Source organism: Rhinoderma darwinii, chromosome 4 (genome assembly GCF_050947455.1).
Source record: "Rhinoderma darwinii isolate aRhiDar2 chromosome 4, aRhiDar2.hap1, whole genome shotgun sequence".
NCBI classification, from domain to species: domain Eukaryota; kingdom Metazoa; phylum Chordata; class Amphibia; order Anura; family Rhinodermatidae; genus Rhinoderma; species Rhinoderma darwinii.
In genome coordinates this window covers 337,001,156-337,024,140 of record NC_134690.1, presented here as the reverse complement: position 1 = coordinate 337,024,140, position 22,985 = coordinate 337,001,156, and the positions used below count along the sequence as shown (strand labels likewise).

The 22,985-nt window shown below is 41.0% G+C and overlaps 1 pseudogene; it reads left to right on the top strand.

The window, feature by feature from the left end:
• LOC142759995 (sulfotransferase 1C2A-like) overlaps positions 1–22,985 on the top strand; it is a 135,419-nt pseudogene that overhangs the window by 100,041 nt on the left and 12,393 nt on the right.

The window sequence follows — 22,985 nt, the reverse complement described above, 5'->3', positions numbered from 1 at the left end:
CTTGTCACGCTGCACTAATGGCTAGGAACAGTGATGGCGCTGTTCCTGGCCATTAACTAGTTAAATGCAGCGGTCAATAGCTACCGCAGCATTTATATTTGTTTTCCTCTGTAGGACATTTGACATCCACAGGATATGTCATAAATGCTAGATAGATGCGGGTCCCACCTCTGGGGCCCGCATCTATCTCTAGAACGGGGCCCCCTAAGCCCCGTTCTATCTTACCCGGCTCCGCTGACTTCCGGCCACTTCACTTCCTGGTTACATGGTCGAGTTAAAGAGGCTCTGTCACCAGATTTTGCAACCCCTATCTGCTATTTCAGCAGATAGGCGCTGCAATGTAGATTACAGTAACGTTTTTATTTTTAAAAAACGAGCATTTTTGGCCAAGTTATGACCATTTTTGTAGTTATGCAAATGAGGCTTGCAAAAGTCCAAGTGGGTGTGTTTAAAAGTAAAAGTCCAAGTGGGCGTGTATTATGTGCGTACATCGGGGCGTTTTTAATACTTTTACTAGCTGGGCGCTCTGAAGAGAAGTAACATCCTCTTCTCTTCAGAACGCCCAGCTTCTGACAGTGCAGATCTGTGACGTCACTCACAGGTCCTGCATCGTGACGGCCACATCGGCACCAGAGGCTACAGTTGATTCTGCAGCAGCATCAGCGTTTGCAGGTAAGTCGATCTTGCAGGATGTTACTTCTCTTCAGAGCGCCCAGCTAGTAAAAGTATTAAAAACGCCCCGATGTACGCACATAATACACCTACTTGGACTTTTACTTTTAAACACACCCACTTGGACTTTTGCAAGCCTCATTTGCAGAACTACAAAAATGGTCATAACTTGGCCAAAAATGCTCGTTTTTTAAAAATAAAAACGTTACTGTAATCTACATTGCAGCGCCTATCTGCTGCAATAGCAGATAGGGGTTGCAAAATCTGGTGACAGAGCCTCTTTAAGCAAACAGCGTAACTCTCTGAGCTACGCAGTTTCCGTAACTCCCATAGAACTGATTAGTAGTTACGGAAACAGAGTAGCATGCTACGCTGCTTCTGTAACTGCCATTCACTACTATGGGAGTTAGGGAAATAGCGTAGCTCAGCAAGTTACGCTGTTTCCGTAACTCATCCATGTATTGCAGTGTATTGTACCAGCGATCTAATGATCGCTGAATCAAGGCCCCTAGGGAAACTAATAAAATGTGTGTAAAAAGAAAAAGATAAATACATTTTCAGGTGTGTAAAAAAAAAAAAAAAATTTAAAAAATAATAATTAAAAGTAAGAAAAAAAAACATTTCCCATTTTTCCCAAGCAGTTTAGAAAAATTGGTTGCATCCGTAAAAGTCCGAAATGATTACAATATAGCATTATTTGACTCGGTGAACGGTGTAAAAAAAAAAAATTTAAACCCCAGAATTGTTGTCTTTTGGTCACCATAGCGCTAAAAATAATTAAATAAAAAGTGATAAAAAAATGGTGCTAATAAAAACGACAGCTCGTCCCGCAAAAAAATAAGCCCTCACACCGCTCAAATGATGGAAAAATATAATTTATGGCTTTCAGAATGTGGTGAAACTGAACACATATTTTATTTTATTTTTTTTAACCAATAGTTTTTTCTTTGTAAAATATGATTATTTTTTTCTCTTGTCTAAAACCTGGGTGCGTCTTATAGTCCAAAAGATACGGTAAAACAGATTTTCTGCAAAAAAAAAATTACATTTCTAAATTTATCCTCCACTTGGCTTTAATTCCTGTTAAACACCAAAAGGGTTAAGAAATTTTCTAAATGCTGTTCCAAATATTTTGAGGGTGCCGGTTTTAAAATGGGATGTTTTATAGGGTGTTTCTAATATATATGGCCCTCAAAGGCACTTCAGAACTGAACTGGTCCCTGAAAAAATAGCCTTTTGAAATTTTCTTGAAAATGTGGGAAATTGCTGCTAAAGTTCTAAGCCTTGTAAAGTCCTGGAAAAATAAAAGAACGTTCAAAAAATGATGCAAACATAAAGTAGACATATGAGAAATGTAAACTTCTAAATATTTAGTGTGGTATTACTATTTGTTTTACAAGTAGATACATTTAAATTTAGACAAATGCTAATTTTTGATTTTCTCAATTTTTGTAATTTTCACAAATAAACACTGATTGTATCGACAAAATTTTACCACTAACTTAAAGTACAATGTGTCATGAGAAAACATTCTCAATGGCTTGTAAAAATAAAAGCGCTTCAAAGTTATTATCACCTAAAGTGACACATGTCAGATTTGAAAAAAATGGCCTGTCTATTAGGCTGTGTCCTTGAGGGTATGTGCACACAATGAGTGGCTTTTACGGCTGAAATGACAGACTGTTTTCAGGAGAAAACCGCTGCCTCGTTTCAGCCGTAATTCCTCCTCCTCCTCGCATTTTGTGAAGGCTTCTCTGACAGCTGTAAATTTTGAGCTGTGCTTCATGGAGTTCAATGAAGTACGGCTCAAATTACGTCTGAAAGAAGTGTCCTGCACTTCTTTTGACGAGGCTGTATTTTTACGCGTCGTCAAACGACGACGCGTAAATGACAGGTCGTCTGCACAGTAAGTCGGCAAACCCATTCAAATGAATGGGCAGATGTTTGCCGACGTATTTAGACACGGAAGAAAGGAAAGGAGCATACAAGCCTATACAATAAAATATAACTTTATTAACACTTACACGCAATGTAATAAAAACAGGTACAAAAGAACACGAGGACACTATTACAATTACAGTGAAAAGGGCACGTAGTGGCAGACTGTATAGTAGTACAAGTAGATAGCATCAGAGACTCCGAGAATGTGACTATAGAGTATGGCCAATATTCATGTAAAAAGCGCTAGTTTTCCAATCATGGCATAATGCCAGTAATGCAAAGCAGTGTGCAAGGAAAGAACTAGTATATTAAAGAATAAATGGGTCACTAAAAAATCAAATAAAGCCAAAAAGTTTTGTCCTCTATTGCAGAAAGTCTCTTACCCATAAGTAGCTGATAGTACACTGGCAATCGTGCACAGGACCCCAACGTGCGTTTCGCAGTTGTGCTTCCTCAAGGGGTTTGTAGTGTCAAGTAAGCTGCTGCCTTAAATACACAAGGCAGCAGCTGACATGGGTGTTTGTTAAATGGCAGGAGTTTGTTGGCGCGCATCTCCCGTCGAAACCGGAAGTGTGGCAAGCCCCACTTCCAGCGCCGTAGCGCACACCCAGGATCTCCGACGTGTACAGGGATCCCGGGCATGCGCAGCGCGCTATAGAGGTGTGGGCCGGGCCAACCACAGATCAGTGAAGTACAGAGGAGGCATTGGGCATGGAGCAAACAGGAATACACGGAGGTAAGTGTTTAGCATGTGACATACATAATGATCTGCAATAAGTGCTGATATACAGAAATTATCCTTATATTTAAAAGGGGATAGAAAAAGGAAATCTTATCAAAGAAGTGCGTGCCAGGAAACAAAAGACATCTATATTATTAAAGTCCAATATGACAATGTGTAATGCACGCCAGAAAATATATAAAGGCGATCTATTAATATCAGGAAGTGAAAAAATAAATAAATATAAAAACAAAACAACATATAATATGACTAATACCGGGGTACAAGACCACAAGATTAGATAAGGGGAGAGAATAAACTCCCAAGGACGAACAAAGTGCATAAAAATGTTTGAATAAACACATTTGATAAAGGAAGGGTACACTGTATGAGTACCCCAAAAGTGATACAGCATGTTCCATGTCGTCATAAACTTAGTATGAATACCGATCATGGAACATGAATTGTGTAGAAAACACACACAAAAGTAATGCTAAAAGAATAAAAATATGTATTAAGACAATGTATACATAATTATTAAAAAAAGGATAATTATCAAGCAACAACATGTATTGTAGCCCTATTTTCAGACGTAAAACGAGGCATAATATGCCTCGTTTACGTCTGAAAATAGGCTGGGTTCACACGACCTAAGGGGTTAATCAGTAAAAAGAACATTATATTGTGATTTTCAATCATAATTGCTTAGCCAACCAAGCAATAACCCCAAATGTATCAGTGGTCCTAGTGACTAATAACTTAGACCAAAAAAGAAAAGAACAGTCACGACCAAAGAATTGAAAAAAATACAAAAGATCCTTTATGAAAGTCAAATAGACAAATGCAAGCAGACAAAATAGAACATATTAAAATCATGTAACCCTCGCAAAATGAAAGATGGAATCGGAACACTAGCGCAGCAGGACAACCTGACGAAGCATTTGCGAAACGCGCGTTGGGTTCAGCAGCGGACCCCCGGTCTCTGATCTCCCGGTTAGTCCCGTACTCTGCAGGTGTATGTAAATCATAATTGCTTACTAAACCTAACGAAGCCCATAGAATTATATTTGCGTTCTATTACGGATCCGTAATATGGTCATGTGCATGAGGCCTTAAGACCTGTCCACAAGGCAGATTTTGTGTGTATGCGTGCTGTTCTTTTTTTTTTTTTTTTTTTTTTATTACAATATACACTTTAATAAAGAACAAACGTATTTGCTCTCTTTTCTGGATTGAACTGTGATTTTCTATTTAAAATTGCATAACACTGCACCGAATCTACAATATGGAAACAATCCCTTAAAGAGGCTCTGTCACTGCATTAGAAGTGCCTGCTGAATAGACATTGCCTCCAGCCAGGACGCGATGTCTATTCACACTCCCGACGCTTCGGTAAAGTTGCTGTGGGACTTCCAGCACAGCGTGATCACGCTATGTTGTGTGATTAAGTCCCACAGAAACTTTACCGAAGTGTCGGGAGTCTGAATAGACATTGCATCTTGCCTGGAGGCAATATCTATTCACTCTCAAGACACTTCAGTAAAGCTAATGTGGGTATATGTGACAGCACAGCGTGATCTCGCAAGATCACACTGTGAATACAAATGGACATGAATGGAGAGAAGTGTATGATGCTGATTGGTCAGCGTCATACACTCCTCTTTACAACGCCCACTTGGTCAAAAGTTAAACACCCAGTTGGGCATTAAGAAACTAATTAGCAATAATCTAAAATTGTTCATAACTTGCTCAAAAAATAAAAAACTACATTAAAGCGCTGATCAGATTATGTAGGAGCTAGGGCACTTCTAATCTGGTAACAGAGCCTCTAACGTTGTAATGTAAGAAGTACAAGGACTGAGGCTGGGGGGCACATTTTGCAACCCCTATCTTGGGCACAGAGTGAGCTTGTGCCTCTTCTGAAATTGACTGTAGAGTGTTTGTATAGGGATTTTCTGATGATAGACATTTATGGCATATCTAATCAACTTCCCATCAATGTTTAATTGGTGGGATATCCCCTAATGATCCCTCGCGATAGCTAGAACAGAGACTGTTGTGCCCACACCTGATCTAGCTCTGCAGCATTTAAAAATTATTCCCCTGAATGGGCATGCAATTCCCAACATAGCACTTCATCAGGAAGGGTGCAGCATAAAAATAAAAAGCTAAATGGCACATTTGTGAGGTCCCATTGGGCCCTTACTGATCTGATTGGTGTTCTATAAATGATCCTCACTGTGTACATAACTTGAGAACATTACTAAAAGTATGTTTGAACTTAATTTTCAGCCCTGGCTTTTTGTAACAATGGTGTAATAACCACTATTTCCCACTTCAGCCGCCTCCTACTTAGCGGTCCCCGGCGTCTTCTGGCAGCCAGCCGGCACCGCGTCCCTCCTTTACTCCATACTGCTGGCAGTCTTACCTTCAGCGGCTCTCCTTCAGCTAACCTAACGGCCACTATTGCGCGTGCTAACTGTTCTTAAAGGGAAGGTGTCATGAAATTATTATTATTTTATCCAATTGCTTTTAGTATATTAACCCCTTAGCGTCTAAGCCTGTTTTGGCCTTGTGGACACAGCCGATTTTTGCAAATCTGACGTGTTACTTTATGTAGTAATAACTCCGGAATGCTTTTACCTATCCAAGCGATTCTGAGATTGTTTTCTCGTGACATGTTGTACTTTATGATACTGAGAAAATTTGGTCGTTAAATTCAATATTTATTTGTAAAAAAAACACAAATTTAGAGCAAATTTGCAAAAATCTGCATTTTTCTAAATTGTAATGTATCTGCTTGTAAAAAAGATCGTAATACCACACAATATTTACTAGTTAACATTTCCTATATGTCTACTTTTATATTTGCATCGTTTTTTTGAACGACCTTTTATTTTTCTAGGACGTTACAAGGCTTAGAACTTTAGCTGAAATTTCTCGCATTTTCAATAAAATTTCAAAAGGCTATTTTTTCAGGGACCAGTTCAGTTCTGAAGTGGCTTTGAGGGCCTTATATATTAGAAAGTCCCCGTAAATCACCCCATTTTAAAAACTGCACACCTCAAAGTATTCAAAACAGCATTTAGAAATTATTTTAACCCTTTAGGCATTTCACAGGGAATAAAGCAAAGTAGAGGTGAAATTTACAAATTTCAATTTTTTTTTTTTGTTTTACAAAATTAATTTGCAATACAGTTTTTTTCTGTAACACAGGTTTTATGAGAGAAACGCAACTCAATACTTATTGCCCAGATTCTGCAGTTTTTAGAAATCTCCCACATGTGGCCCTACTGTGGTAATGGACTGAAACACCGGCCTCAGAAGCAACAGAGCACCTCGTGGATTTTGGGGCCTCTATTTTATTAGAATATATTTTAGGCACCATGTCAGATTTTGAAGAGGGCTTGTGGTGGCAAAACAGTGTAATCCCCCCAAAAGTGACCCCATTTTGGAAACTACACCCCTCAAGGAATTTTTCAAGAGGTATAGTTAGTATTTTTAGCCCACAGGTTTTTTGCTAAATTGATTGGAACTGGTCTGTGAAAATGAAAATCGTATGTTTTTTCAGAAAAAAAAGTAGATGTTTTAGTTTTTACAAGAAATAAAGGAGAAAAAGCACCCCAACATTTGTAAAGCAATGTCTCCCGATTACGGCAATACCCCATATGTGGTAATAAAGTGCTGTTTGGACCCACGGCAGGGCTCAGAAGGGAACGAGAGCCATTTGGATTTTGGAGCGCAGATTTTGCTGGAATGGTTTTCGGTGCCATGTCGTGTTTGCAAAGCCCTGGAGGGACCATAAGGGCGGGTTCACACATGGCGGAATTTCACTTAAATTCCGCTGCGGACACTCCGCAGCGTTAATCCGCAGCGGAGCCGTTTCTCCATTGACTTTCACTTTAATTTAGCAGTGTTCGTTTACACGATGCGTACAATTCCGCTGCGGAGCATAGGCTGCGGAGCGGAATTTGGTGTCCGCAGCATGCTCTGTCTGTTGCGGAGCAGTGGCGGACTGGTTGCGGACTCATGGCGGAATTTCTCCATTGACTTCAATGGAGAGTCAAAATTCCGCAATGAAGTCCGCAGATCTTATGTGTGCTGCGGAGCGTATTGTTTTTACTACCATGACATTTCTTCATTCTGGCTGGACCTATGTATTTCTAGGTCTACAGCCAGACTGAGGAAGTCAATGGGGCTCCCGTAATGACGGGAGCGTTGCTAGGAGACGTCTGTAAATAGTCACTGTCCAGGGTGCTGAAAGAGTTACGCGATCGGCAGTAACTGTTTCTGCACCCGGGACAGTGACTACCGATCTCAATATACATGTATCTGTAAAAAAACATATAAGTTCATACTTACCGAGAACTCCCTGCGTCTGTCTCCAGTCCGGCCTCCCAGGATGACGTTTCATTCTAAGTGACGGCTGCAGCCAATCACAGGCCAAGCACAGGCTGCAGCGGTCACATGGACTGGAGCGTCATCCAGGGAGGTCGGGCTGGATGCCGAAAGAGGGACGCGTCACCAAGACAACGGGCGGTAAGTATGAATTTCTTTGACTTTCACTAGGGAAAGTGCTGTCCCTTCCCTCTATCCTGCACTAAATAGGGAGAAGGGAAGCACTTTTCCTGCAGTCCGCAGCGGCCAGTCCGCATCAATTTTGTGCAGATCCGCAGCCGTAATCCGCAACCCGGATTAGGTGCGGCATTGATGCGGACAGTTGCGGAGGAATTCCGCCATGTGTGGTCATGCCCTAACAGTGGAAACTCCCCAAAAGTGACCCCATTTTGGAAACCACACCCCTCAAGGAATTTTTTTAGGGGTATAGTTAGCATTTTGACCCTACACGTTTTTTGCGGAATTTATGGGAATTATTCTGTGAAATTGAAAATCTACATTTTTTTTTTCTAATAAAATGTAGGTTTAGCTCAGATTTTTTTCATTTTTACTATAGATAAAGGAGAAAAAACACCCCAATATTTGTAAAGCAAACTCTTCTGAGCACAGCAATACCCCATATGTGGTAATAAACTGCTGTTTGGACACATGGCGGAAGTTAGAAAGGACAGAGCGCCATTTGACTTTTGGAGCTCAAGTTTGGCTGGAATGGTTTGGAGCACCATGTCACATTTGCAAAGCCACCGAGGGGCAAAAATAGTGCAAACCAGGCAAAATTTGACCCCATTTGGGAAACTATACCCCTCGAGGAATTTATCTAGCGGTATAGTGAGCATTTTGACCCCACAGTTTTTTTACTGAATTATTGGGATTATGCAGTGAAAATGAAAATCTACATTCTTTCCACTAAAATGTTGCATTTTTTTCATTTTCACAAGGAATAAAGGAGAAAAACAACCCCAACAATTGTAAAGAAATTTCTCCCGAGTACGGCAATACCCCATATGTGGTCATAAACTGCTGCTTGTATACACCGCAGGGCTCAGAATGGCAGGAGTGCTACTTACCCCTCAAGGCATTTAGCATTTGCCTGGACATATGACAGAGTTTAGGAGTGAAAGGCGCATGTGAGACCTATTTTGGTGATTTTCACAGCATTAGCCCACAATGGCAGGGCTCTGGGGTCAAATAGTAAAACCCCCTAGTAGTGACCCCCATTTTGGAAACTGCACCCATTTTATTAAGGGGTGTAGTGAGAATTTTGACCACACAGGGGGTTTTTTTTTTCTATTAGAAATGAACGCTCAGTGGATGGTGCAAAGTGAAAATTGCAAATTTCCACAGGTTTTAGTGCACAATATTTTGTGCCACTGAAGACAAATACCTCAAACTGTTAAATGGGTTCTTCCGGGTATGGCGATGCCATATATGTGGATGTAAACTGCTGCTTGGGCACGCTGCAGGGCTCAGATGGGAGGGAGCGCCATTTGGCTTTTGGAGCGCAGATTTTGCTTAGTGGTAATTTTTTGGGGGGTTTTGCTGGTATTTAAATTTATGATGTGGGGGCATATGTAAGCTGTGCGGAGTATATCAGGGCATAATAAGAGGGTATAATAATTGGGTAAATAAATAATTATCCACAGATTTATGGCCGGTGGCACACTGATAAATGGTGCCCGATCTTATCCGCTTTTAGACACACTGCACATTTTGCGTCACCATATTCTGAGAGCTAGAACTTCTTTATTTTTTCTCCACCGGAGCTGGGTGAGGGCTTTTTGTTGCGGGACAATCTGTAGATTTCATTAGTACCATTTTGGGGTACATGCGGTTTTTTTTTGTTTTTTTTATTACTTTGTATTTCATTTTTTTGGCAAGCAAGGTGACCAAAAACCTGCAATTCTGATGTTTTTTATAAAAAAAAAAATTTACGGCGTTCGTCATGCGCTATGAATGACAATTTTACTTTATTCTGCGGGTCGGTACGATTACGGCGATACCAGATGTATATAGTTTCTCTAAGGCCCCATGCACACGACCGTGTTCGGTCCGTGATATACGGTCCGCATGTCGGCTGCATGTCCCGGACCGAACACAGTGCAGGGAGTCGGGCTCCTAGCATCACACTTATCTATGACGATAGGGGTCACTGCCTGTCCGCGGAACTACTGTCCCGTACTGTAATCATGTTTTAGTGTGTGACAGTAGTTACGTGGATAGGCAGTGACACCTAGCGTCATAGATAAGTATGATGCTAGGAGCCCGGCTCCCTGTACTTTGTACGGTCCGGGACAAGCGGCCGACATGCGGACCGTATATCACGGACCGAACACGGTCGTGTGCATGAGGCCTTATGCTTTGCAGCATCTACACGATAAAATCACTTGTTTCAAATTTCTTTTTTGTGTTGCCATATTCTGAGAGCCATAACTTTTTTTATTTTTCCGTCAAAAAAGCTGTGGGCAGGCTTGTTTTTTGAGGGACGGGCTGCAGTTTTTAATGGTATAATTTTGGGGTACATGCAACTTTTAGATCCATTTTTTTTATTCTGTTTTGCGAGGGGTTGTGACTAACAGCGATTCTGGAATAGTTTTTTATTAAAATTTTTTTATGGTGTTCACCATACGGGTAAAATAGCATGATATTTTTATAGTTTGGGTCGTTACGGACGCGGGGATACCACATATGTGTACTTTTTTTTTTATCTTTTTTGTTTTTTTCCTATAATAAAAGACTTATTATAGGAAAATAGGCTGTTATAGTGTTTTTTAACATGAAACGTATAAATTTTTTGACAACATTTTTTTAACTTTTAACTTTTTTTGTGTCCCACTAGGGAACTTGAAGACATGAAGCCCTGATCGCTATTCTAATACACTGCACTACCTACATAATACAGTGTATTAGAGCCGTCAGCTATTCACTGACATCAAGCCTATTCGGCTTCACCACCCGGCGGGGCCTAATAGGCTTCCGTACTAGGAAGCGATTGTTTGGCTACGGTTGCAATAACAACCATCCGAACACCCGCGGGTGCCGATGGTTGTCATTAGCAACCATAGGGTGCGATCCAATCACTTAGATGCAGCGATAGCTGCATCTAAGGAGTTAATCGGCTGGATCGGAGCCTAGCTTAGAGCACGATGTCAGCTGTGACAAACAGCTGACACCCACGCCCGTGGCAACCATCTTGGTTGCCGACAGGCTTATTAGACAATTCGATGCATCGATCGCGTTGATCGATGCATCGAAGGAGTTAATCGGCCGGATCGGAGCCTAGCTCCGGTCCTGGCCTTTGCAGAGGGGTGTCAGACAGCTGATATCTGCTGTGATAGCGCTGGCTCAGCTTCTGAGCCAGCGCCATCACATACACACGTCATGGAGCTGTGATTGGTCATTCTGCTTTAACTGACCAATCACAGCGATCGCCGTTAGGAGACCGCTGTGAATGGTCCCCTGCCGTCTTACTGTGCCGATCAACTGTCATAAACAGTTGACGGCACAGTTCTGTCACCTTGTCCTTTGACAGGGTGACCGTTTTTAGCCAGGACGCACCGGTACGTCCCTGTGCCTTAAAGCACTTCAATGCAGGATGTACCGGTGCGTTAAGGGGTTAAAATAAATTTTGTTTATTTGTGTTCTACTTTTGGCTTTTTTTTTTTTTTTTTTTTTTACTTCTCTATGGGGGCTGCCTTTTTTTTTGTTTTTGTTTTTGGTCATTTCTGTATGTGTCGATTAACGATACATATAGAGATGGAATACGGCACATACAACCCCATAGAGAATACGGATGGGAGCCGTTCCACACAGACCAAAAGGAAGGTCTTTGGCAGAGCGAAATCCGGCGCCATTTTCATGTGGACCGGAAGCCGCGGCCGGACAGTAAGATGACGACTTTCGGCCATATGTTCAAGGAAGCGAAGGCGCAAGGAGGCGGCAGCGGTGGCAGGAGCAGGTAAGTTATGTTCGTGTATGTTTGTGTGTTTTACGTTCGTGTATGTTTGTGTTACAGTGCTCAGCAGACAGTATATATAATCCTCCTACACTGTGCAGTCGCTCAGAAAATGGCGGCACACAGTGAAGGAGGTTTGACGATTCAAACCCCATCCTTCTCCTGGCACTAGCCAGAATAAGGGAGGGGGGATTGTGTGAGGACGCTAGAGGAGAGTGTCCACCCCAAATTTGCAGCATAAATCAATGAGGTTGCTTTACCACAGTGACCATGCTGCAATTTTGGGAACTGCTCCCTCTAGTGGCCAGCACATGGAAATGTTATAAATTAGAATCTAATTTATAATATTCCCTGACTTGTGAAAAAATTAAAACAATGTGTAATCACTTAAATACAATTGTTTAACTGAAAAAAAAAAAATTATTCCCTTAAGCGTGTGAACATAGCCTAAAGGATGTGTCTGTCTCACCAAACTTGTCAATTGTTCTCAATAACTAGAACTGGTAATCTAGCTCTGGGATATAATACAGGCTGTAACTCAGGATCAGGACAAGATAAGTAATGTATTTACAAAGTTATTCACGTTTTAGATTAAATCTCTATATAAACTTTAAAAGGATGGTCAAAGGTGAACATTCCCTTTCACACCATGGCATTTAATATCAAAATACTGACTGCAGTAGTTATAAAACATTTTATTTTGCAGTTTAATTAGATCACGGTAATAAAAGTCATTCTGTTCTGCCCAGTAAATTAATCTGGTGTTGGCCAAAAACATCAGGTCACATTCGTATGAGTGGGGCAGGGACTTCATAAGTGTAGTGTTTTGCCCGAACGCCATATTTTTCAGTGAATTTATGCCGGAAAACTGGTGTAAATACATTGATAAATGTGCTTCAATATGCCCCTTTTTTCACGCTTGTGACCTTACAATTTGTTCCTCTACTGGTTTTGCTAGTAAATCTGTTTAGATATCTAAAAATTTGAAACCCATCCAACTAATGCACCAATATTTTTTTTTTTTACCATAATTAGCCATTATTTGGAAATGAAAATTGTCATATTGTAGACATTAATACTAAATGATCACAATTCCTGGAGCAGATAGTTAAAGATTTTAGTTACATATATGGCCACATATAGCTTGTGACCCTCAATTTTGTCAGGATCTTCAGACCATGTGATTTATCCATGTGTTTATAGATATTTCATATATTTTATTAGAATTAGGCAGTGAAAAAAAAGAGAAAAATTTCTTCAATTAGACGTAGTTTTAGCAAAATGTTTCATTTTTTTTTTCAACTAATAAAGGAAAAAAGAACCCTGAACACTTGTAAAGCAATTTCTCCCGAGTACGGCAATACCCCACACGTGGTCATAAACTGCTGTTTGGGCACAGAATAGGGCTCAGAAGGGAAGGAGCAGATTTTGCTACATTTGGTTTCTGCCCACTATGTCGCATTTGCAAAGTCCCTGTGGGACCAAAACAGTGGATCCACCCCACAGAAGTGACCCCATTTTGGAAACCACACACCAAGGTATTCACATAGAGGTGTAGTCAGCATATTAACCCCACAGGTGTTTGGCAGAAGTTGGTGTGCACTCGATGTTTCCGTGTGAAAATGGGATTTTTTTTTATATAGATATGCCAATATGTGGTGCCCAGCTTGTGCCACCATAACAAGACAGCTCTCTAATTATTAGGGCTTGTTTACACGAGCGTGATATACGTCCGTGCGACGCGCGAGCTTTTCACGCATGTCGTACGGACCTATGTAAGTCTATGGGGTTCATGCAGACAGTCCGTGAGTTTTGCTCCGCGTGAGTCCGCTGAAAAAAAAATCACGACATGTCCTATATTTGTGCGCTGTTCGAGCATCACGCGCCGATTGAAGCCAATGGGTGCGTGAAAATCACGCAGGTCACATGGAAGCCCTTCCGTGCGAACAGCGTGATTCGCGTAACAGCTGTCAAACTCTGAATTTAAACAGAAAAGCACCACGTGCTTTTCTGTTTACAAACATCCAAACGGAGTGTCATAATGGTGGCGGCTCCGCGAAAAGCACGCAGCCGTGCACCATATGATCATGACACACATTGTTAAGTGCCTTTTGCGCACGCAAAACGGCGCATTTTTTGCGTGCGCAAAACGCACACGCTCGTGTAAACGAGGCCTTATGCTGTTTCCCGGTTTTAGAAACACCCTACATGTGGCCCTAATCTTTTGCCTGGACATTCGACCAGGCTCGGGAATGAAAGCGTACCATGTAAAATTGAGGCCTAATTTGGCGACTTACACAGTATTGGTTCACAATTGCAGAGGCTATGGTGTGAAATAATAAAAGAAACCCCTGACAAGTGACCCAATTTTGGAAACTGCTCCTCTCAAGGCATTTATTAAGGGGTGTAGTGAGCATTTTTACCCCACAGGTCTTTTCCATAAATGATTGTGCTGTGCAAGGTGCAAAGTAAAAATTTACATTTTTCCCTAGATATGCCATTTTAGTGGCAAATATGTTGTGCCACTGGGGGGGGGGACACCCCCCAAAAATTGTTAAAAGGGTTCTCCCGGGTATGGCGATGCCGTATACGTAGAAGTAAACTGCTGTTTGGGCACGCTGTAGGGTTCAGAAGGGAGGTAGCGCCATTTCGCTTTTGGAGCGTGGATTTTGCTTGGTAGCAGTTTGTTTGGAGTCTTACTGGTGTTTCCGTTTATAATGTGCGGCATCTGTGAGCTGGGCAGAGTACATCAGGGGCATAGTCAGGTGGTATAATAAGGTAAAAATAAATTAATAATTCATAGATGTGTTACGCTGTGACACAATCCTTTCTGCACAGGCCAGTGTCGCACTGATATATGTCCTTCCTTATCCCCCTTTTGGTCCATACTCCACACATTTGCAGTTTGGGGAATTTTGCTGACAAGTGTTGTCCTGGTATAATACGGGCGCCCTCTCTTTCAGCAGATATGTTTGGGCCCTTTCCTCCCTGGCTCCCAAATTTTAGTGCCTTGATAATTCGCCTCTTGAAACAGAAGAAATCTTCCCCCTCGGGCTGCACAACTGGATATTTTTCTTTCCTGACATATTGGAGCCTTAACTTATTTTGTTTTTTCATAGACTTGGTGGTATGAGGCCTGCTTTTTTGCGGGACAAGCTGTAGTTATTATTGGTACCATTTTGAGGTACATGTGACTTTTTGATCACTTTTTACCTTTTTTTTATTTTTTTTATTTTTTTTTTTGGGGGAGGCAAGGTGACAAACAGCAATTCTGGCTTTTTTTTTTATTTTTTTTTTTATTTTTTTATTTCTTTTCATATAGAGTTCACCACACAATAAATTAAATGTTAACTTTATTCTGAGGGTCAGTCCAATTCCGGCGATACCTAATTTATAGTGCTTTTTATGTTTTACAACTTTTTGCACAATACAATTACTTTTGTAAAGAGAATGTATTTTTTTTCTGTCGCCATGTTGTGAGAGCCATAACTTTTTAATTTTTTTTTTGTTGCTGGAGCTGTATGAGGGCTTGTTTTTAGCGAGACTAGTTAGTTTTTATAGGTACCATTTTTGCATACATGCGACTTTTTGATCACTTTTTATTTCAATTTTTGGAAGACAAAGTGACAAAAAAAAAACGCAATTATGGCAGCTTTTTTTTTTTTATGGCATTCACTACGAGGGATAAATAACATAATATTTTTATAGTTCAGGTCGCAGCGATACCAAATATGTATGGTTTCATTTTTTTAATAAATGACTTGATAAGGGAAAAAGGGGGCGATTGTGTTTTTATTTTATTACTTAACTTTTTTTATTGTATTTCACAACTTTTTTTTTTTTTTTTTTTACACTTTTCTTTAGTCCCACTAGGGGACTTGAAGAACCAACTGTTTGTTTGATGTTCTAATACATTGCGCTACCTATGTATTGGAACTGTCAGTTGTTCACTGACCGCAAGCCGATCAGGCTCCGCCTCCAGATGGGAGGCCAGTATTAGGCCTCCGGTTGCCATTGCAGTCACCGAGAACCCAGCAATCACGTTGCTGGGGTGCCGATGGTCTAGCTCCGGTCCTGGCAGTTACATTAGGGTGCCAGCTGTAACATACAGCTGGCACTTGGCGGTGATTGGGCATAGCTCAACTCCTGAGCTAGCTCCATCTCCTTCACATAGTTACGTGGGAATGCGTTAAAACACCAGTTCCCATCACATAACTGTATGTGATTTTGTGGGAAGGGGTTAAGAAACTAATTGGCATAAATCTAAAATTGCTCACAACTTGGTCAAAAATGATCGCTTTTCAAAATAAAAAAACACTTTTCTACATTACAGCGCATTAGGGCACTTATAATGTCGGGACAGAGCCGCTTTAATCTGTCTTGGCAGCATCTGATTGCAGTTCCCAGTTCATCAGAACCTAAGGCCCTCTTAGACCTGCCGACACTCGGCCGGTGCAGCGAGCACCGATCAACGAAACATCCTGTTTCACGGTTGGGGACGAGCGGTCGTTACTCCAATCACTCGTCCCCATACATTATTATCCTGTCAGCAGCGTGTCTCCCTGTTTACATAGGGAGATGTGCCGCCGACCACTTAATCTTTTTTTAAAACTATACGACCAGCAGATGATCGAGCGTTGGCCCGTTTATCTGCTGATGGCTGCCCTTTTTACACAGGGTCACTATAGGTAACGAGCATTATATGAACGCTCGTCTGCCCGATAATCGTCGTGTGTTTTGTTTTTTGTTTTGTTTTTTTTTTTTATTTTTTTTTTGAAAGTCCGAGTCATGCTTTCTGTCACCCAAAGTGCAAAAACAGTGCAGAGGTGCCACACAAAAAAGTGCACAAAGGATGCGGTCTATCGCAGCCCTACTCCTAAAGGAGAGGCCCTGCATAACCATTCCCCGACCCTCCAAACCATAGGCCATGAGGATCGAGGATCAATGACCCCCCCCCCCTTGCCGAAGCTTAGGGGGACCCAACAACACTCCAAAGCTTCTATCTGGGCTGCCACCCCAGAGTCCACCTTGGAGCCTGCATCTGGTTGCACCTCCCCTCCGAAGAAGGGAGACCGGGTTGCAGGAGAAAAAGGAACCAGAAGGCCACACCTTTTCCCCCTAGACCTTGGAAGGGTCCCAAAAGGGCACCGCATCCAAAAATCCTTTGACAAACACACAGTGGAAAAAAACAAAATTAAATAAGTGAATGTGTGCTGTAATACAGCCTGGACATTCGCCAGATATAAAAATTCCTTATTTCCCAGCCAGAAGGCCAGGAAAATAAAGGTGTCTGCTCAAATAGCGTGAAAGACAAGTGCGTGCAAGTGTGCCATCACTCAGTGGGATTCCACCCCCAGTGAGTTCAGGCACCCCAGGGTCACCACTCCTGGGGCACTTAGCAACTCGGACTTTCCAGCTGCCCGACCGATAGCATCAACCATGTGGTTCTCTGCCCCTCTCCTTGGTGTTCTGTCATCCATCTATGATGGCGACCAACCCACCGGCAGAGATGTTTACTAACCTCAGATTAGGACCCTACTACACATGGTCTAAGCCAAAGACCGAGGAGCAGGAACCTGGCAAAGTCCCAATCTCACCTTTGTGATCATGGTATCTCCCCTGCCAGGGAAGTATATAATTGACCTGTGTAAAAGCCCCTTAAAGGAACAGTGTCACCCAAAAAATTTTTTTTACATCAGTTTGATTTTAGTGTTTTATTAAAAACTTTTATCTTTGTGTGTTTTGTGTTTTTTTACTTTTTTTTTTTATTTTGTAACTTTTTCTTCCCTATGGGGGCTGCCATTTTTTTTCCCATTTCTGTATGTGTCGATTAACGACGCATACAGACATGGAATACGGCACATACAGTCCCATAGTGAATGCGAACGGGGCCCGTTCCATCCACTATGGTGTACTCCGTCTGTGTGGGAACGGCGCATGCGCCGCTGCCACACAGTTCAAGTTGAACTGTGCGCCGTCTGGCGCCATTTTCCTGTGGACCGGAAGTCGCGGCCGGACAGTAAGATTACTACTTCCGGTCGCGGCTTCCGGACTTGTGCACTTGGAGCGGACGGACCGGAGGGAGCGGCGGCGGCAGGAGCAGGTAAGTTATTTCTATGTATGTTCGTGTTTTCAGTGTGTGTTTACTACTGTATGTAAACCTACTACACTGTGTGTGTGTTAGCTCAAAAAATGGCGACACACAGTGTAGGAGGTTTGACCGTTCAATCCCCTCGTTTCTCCCGGCACTAGCCAGGATAAAGGAGGGGGGGATTCTGAGAGCTCACTAGAGCGAGTGAGTTTTCTCAAATTTTGCAGCATAAAGCAATGTGGTTGCTTTACCACATGCAATGCTGCAATTTTGGGAATTGCTCCATCTAGTGACCAGCACTGGGAAATATTATAAATTAGAATCTAATTTATAATATTTCCTGACTCGTGAAAAAAATTAGAACAATGTTTAATCACCTACACACTAATTGTTTAACTAAAAAGAAAAAAATTTTTTTTCTAGCAACACATTCCCTTTAGGGTATGTTCACACGGCCTATTTACGGACGTAAATCGGGCGTTTTTGCCCCGAATTACGCCCGAAAATAGCGCCTCAATAGCGCTGACAAACATCTGCCCATTGAAAGCAATGGGCAGACGTTTGTCTGTTCACACGAGGCGTATATTTACGCACCGCTGTCAAATGACGGCGCGTAAATAGACGCCCGCGTCAAAGAAGTGACCTGTCACTTCTTTGGCCGTAATTGGAGCCGCTATTCATTGACTCCAATGAATAGCAGCGCTAATTACGGCCGTAATTGACGCGGCGTTCAAGCGCCTGCACATGCCGGTACGGCTGAAATTACGGGGATGTTTTCAGGCTGAAACATCCCCGTAAATTCAGCCGTTACGGACCCCTTGCCGTGTGAACATACCCTTAAGTAGTCCCTAAGGCTGATGGCACAAACCATTTCCATTTTTATCATGATACCAAAATTTCTTAAGGTCCCTTATAAGTTATTTAGAATAGTCGCACTAGTGAACCAGTTATAGATTACACAGCAGTATTAGTTACTGGGAATACATACAAAATCCGTTACCGATAATCATGGTTGTATGTTTTATATTCTTTTCTTCAGTTACAATTCACAATCCAGTATCTTGAGCACATAGGCAAATGGTACTTGACTGAACAAGTTATTGAAGATGTACTAACAAACCTTTCTTTGGATTTCACAACAAGATTAAATGGAACCTTTCACCAGCCCATACACGTGCAGCTGAGTTCAATTTGTAATAGGCACTGCTGCACAAACCTTGTCACTTTAAACTGTTCCCAGCCCCCTCCGTTATTTATATATAGGTGCCGTAATATTTGGCGCCCGATATTTAAATAAACCCCTGAACTGTCAATTGGGTGTTTCTTTTATTGCAAATTGCATGGGAGTGTGATACTTAGCTATCTGACACTGTCCAATCTGCTACGCACAGTACGCTAAACCTAAAGCAGAGATCAACCATAAATCCCCTCTACCATGATGGGAATAATTCCTTACTTATAACCAGTATGTAGTGGGAGGCATACATATGCCCGATTTATTATTCAAGAATAACAGTGATGTAATTTAACTCAATATAGAAGAAGAACCTACAACAAAATAGTCTGACACTCAAATATTTGTAAAAGTATAAATTTTTTATTAAATCCAAAAATGTAATAACACATCTCCGTATAAAATTCAGAGATGACTAACCACAGTGAGGTAATGGACACCAAATGGGAACAGTCATTAATGCACGAAGGTACAAAAACCTAAACATATCACAACATGGGTACAGAAATAGCTTATGCCTTTAATTAAATATGTACACCAGCACAGAGCGAGATGTCCTCTCAATCTCCATGTATACTCCTGCATCTAACTTGTAATTGTTAGGTGAGTTTCAGATGACCTTTTAAATAGCATTTTTTTGATAAACTATAACCATGAGTGAATGGCATATATAGTTCTATAATAATACCTTACCCGTGAAATCAGTGATGGCTACCTGGCGTCACACCCTGAAGCGCGTTTCGGCTACAGGCCTAGTTTATATAAAAACGCTATTTAAAGAGGCTCTGTCGCCATGTTATAAGTGCCTATCTCCTATATAATCTGATCGGCGCTGTAATGTAGAGAACAGGGTTTTTATTTTGAAAAAGGACCATTTTTTAGCAAGTTTTGAGGAATCTTCGATTTATGCTAATTAGTTTCTTAATAGACAACTGGGCGTGTTTTTTTACTTTTAACCAACTGGGCGTTGTGAAGAGAAGTGTATGACGCTGACCAATCAGCGTCATACACTTGTCATTGTTCCAGCCCATTGTTACAACATGATTGTGCGGTAAAAGAAGCTGGGCTGAAACAATGAAGTGTATGACGCTGATTGGTCACAACGCCCAGTTGGTAAAAAGTAAAAACACGCCCAGTTGTCTATTAAACGAATTAGCACAAATCTAAAATTGCTCATAACTTGCTAAAAAATTATCGTTTTTAAAAATAAAAACCACTGCTGTCATCTACATTACAGCGCCAATCAGATTACGTAGGAGATAGGGCACTAATAATCTGGTGACAGAGCCTCTTTAATTGTCATCTAAATCTCGCCTAACAATTACAAGTTAGATGCAGGAGTATGCATGGAGATTGAGATGGCATCTCTCTGTGCTTGTGTACATAGTTTATGCCTTTAATTAAATATTTATGCACCCATGTTGTGATATGTTTAGGTTTTTGTACCTTCGTGCATTAAAGATTGCTGCTATTTGGTGTCCATTTACCTCGCTGTGGTTAGTCATCTCTGAATTTTATACTGAGATGTGTTTTTTAAATTTTTGGATTTAATAAAAATGTATACTTTTACAGCTACGGACCGTGTCAGAGCGGCTTGTGCTGTGTGATCTCTCTCGCGAGATCTTGTAGTCCTTGTCTGCCGAGAGCTGATGAGAGAATAAGAGCACACCCATGCATTCGCGCCCAGCTCTTCTGATACTGCCACGGAACAGAAGAGGAGAAGAATTTACATTCTTCTCCTTTTCTGTTCCATAGCACACTTGTCAGACTGAAGGAAAGACTATGTGATCTCGCTAGAGAGATCACACAGCACGAGCTGCTCTGACACTGTCGGTAGCTGATTGCACAGTGTCCGAGGGCTACGTATCGCGCCCCCTTGCCCTTTCCCAGAAAAACGACCCATTGACAGTACAGGGTGTAATTTACATATCGGGCAGCAAATCTAACAGTACCGATAGCTAAAAAAAACTGAATGCGACGATGGAAAATGTAGCTGTGTGTCAAAGAGGTTTAAGCTTTCATACACAAATGCCTTGGTTCAAGGATGTCTTAGTAGTGTTCACCGCTAAGTAACCATAAATTAGCTTACGTTTTTTTTTTTTTTTACATTTTGTTGTTTTTTTACTAATATTTTACTGGGATATTGATTAGATATGCCATCAATGTTTAATCCAACCATTGAGACCCCCAATGAAGACTAGTATGAAGGGCTGTAGCGCTTGGTAAAACATAGTGAACCCTTTTGTTCTAGGCACTTTTGTCTCCGAGGAAGAAATTCGGAAAAGTTATTTTATACATCAAATATACTATGTATAATATTTTTATTGTAATGAATACAGCACAATTAAAAGAAGCACATGATACATTTCCTATTTTGTTTATGATCTAGAAAATGCCTCATGTTCATTGACAGAAAAAATACTTACAGAAAGTGTTTTATTGTGTTTCAGGAACAAACTGGTCAATAAAAATACTTCATGAAATGCTATTTGAAATTCACAACAAAGAACCTACACTAGACCAAGCTATGCTTGAATTTGGAAAACCAGAAAAATACGAGGTTTGTTATGTTGCAAAATCAAGTTTCCCTACACTATTATTTTGTCATGGAAAGTTAAACTGCATATGAAATATATCATTGAAATTGACGTGTAACTTGAGCAAGAAAAAGGTCAAACCAGATGTCCCATCCACTGAACTGCCTGTAACATTTCATCCCAATTTGGCAGTCCGTATGTCGTTGGTGGTAACCAATGTCTTTAGAAAAAGAATCGCACTCTCTTATCGTCTTCTTCCTTTTATGCGAGTATAGTACCCCAATAGTGGACTACCTGAGGGCAAGGATAATATGAAAAAGCACCTAGTTCTAGCCAGAAGCCAAGAGAACAATTGAGTAGTTTAGTAACTCTATCCTTGTCTCCATGCATTTAATCCAGGTTAGGCTAGATTCACACGAGCGTGGGGAAACTTGGATGTAAAAAACAAGCTATTTTTCATGACCGATGTGCTACCTTTTTCATGGATCCCCATAGACTTGAGCATATGTAGGGATCCGTGAAAACGGAAGATAATAGGACTGGTTTTGTCTTTCACACGGCCCCATTGAAATGCATGCGTCCGTGTGACGGACGTTGTTTTAACGGCCGACACACGGACGTATTCAACACTCGTGTGAATAAGGCCTTAATCAAACTTTTGGCAGGTATTTCTTTGCATTTTCCATCATGCCTGTTTATGAATTTTTTTTTTTTTTTCTGCTTCTCACTGTTCGTTCAGTATGAAAACTTCTCCCAGGCCTATCAAGCATCCGTATAGATTGTCAACTAATTTCCACTTCAACTAAACTTATCTTATCTCTATTCTTCTACTTTAAACTCATTGACAATGCTGTTTCCATTTACATTATTATTTGGACAATGATGCTAAAACTTTTTATTTTTTTTCCCTAAGTACCTGAAGCAGCAACCTTCACCAAGAGTGCTATCATCACATGTCACTTATGAGAATACCCCCAAATCTTTCTTTGAAAAGAAGACCAAGGTATAGTGGCTGATTGTCTATAGATAGTAGCTCTGCTTTCTGCAACGTTAAAGAGGCTCTGTCACCAGATTATAATTGCCCTATCTCCTACATAATCTGATCGGTGCTGTAATGTAGATAAGTGGTTTTTATTTTTAAAAACGATCATTTTTGACCAAGTTATAAACCATTTTAGATTTATGCGAATTAGTTTCTTAATAGATAACTGGGCATGTTTTTACTTTTTGCTAAGTGGGCATTATAAAGGGAAGTGTATGATACTGACCAATCAGCGTCATACACTTCTCATTGTTTCAGTGTGATTGTGCAGTGAAAGAACAATGAGAAGTGTATGACGCTGATTGGTCAGCGTCATACACTTCTCTTTACAACGCCCAGTTGGTAAAAAGTCAAAAAAACGCCCAGTTGTCTAGTAAACTAATTAATTGAGCAATTT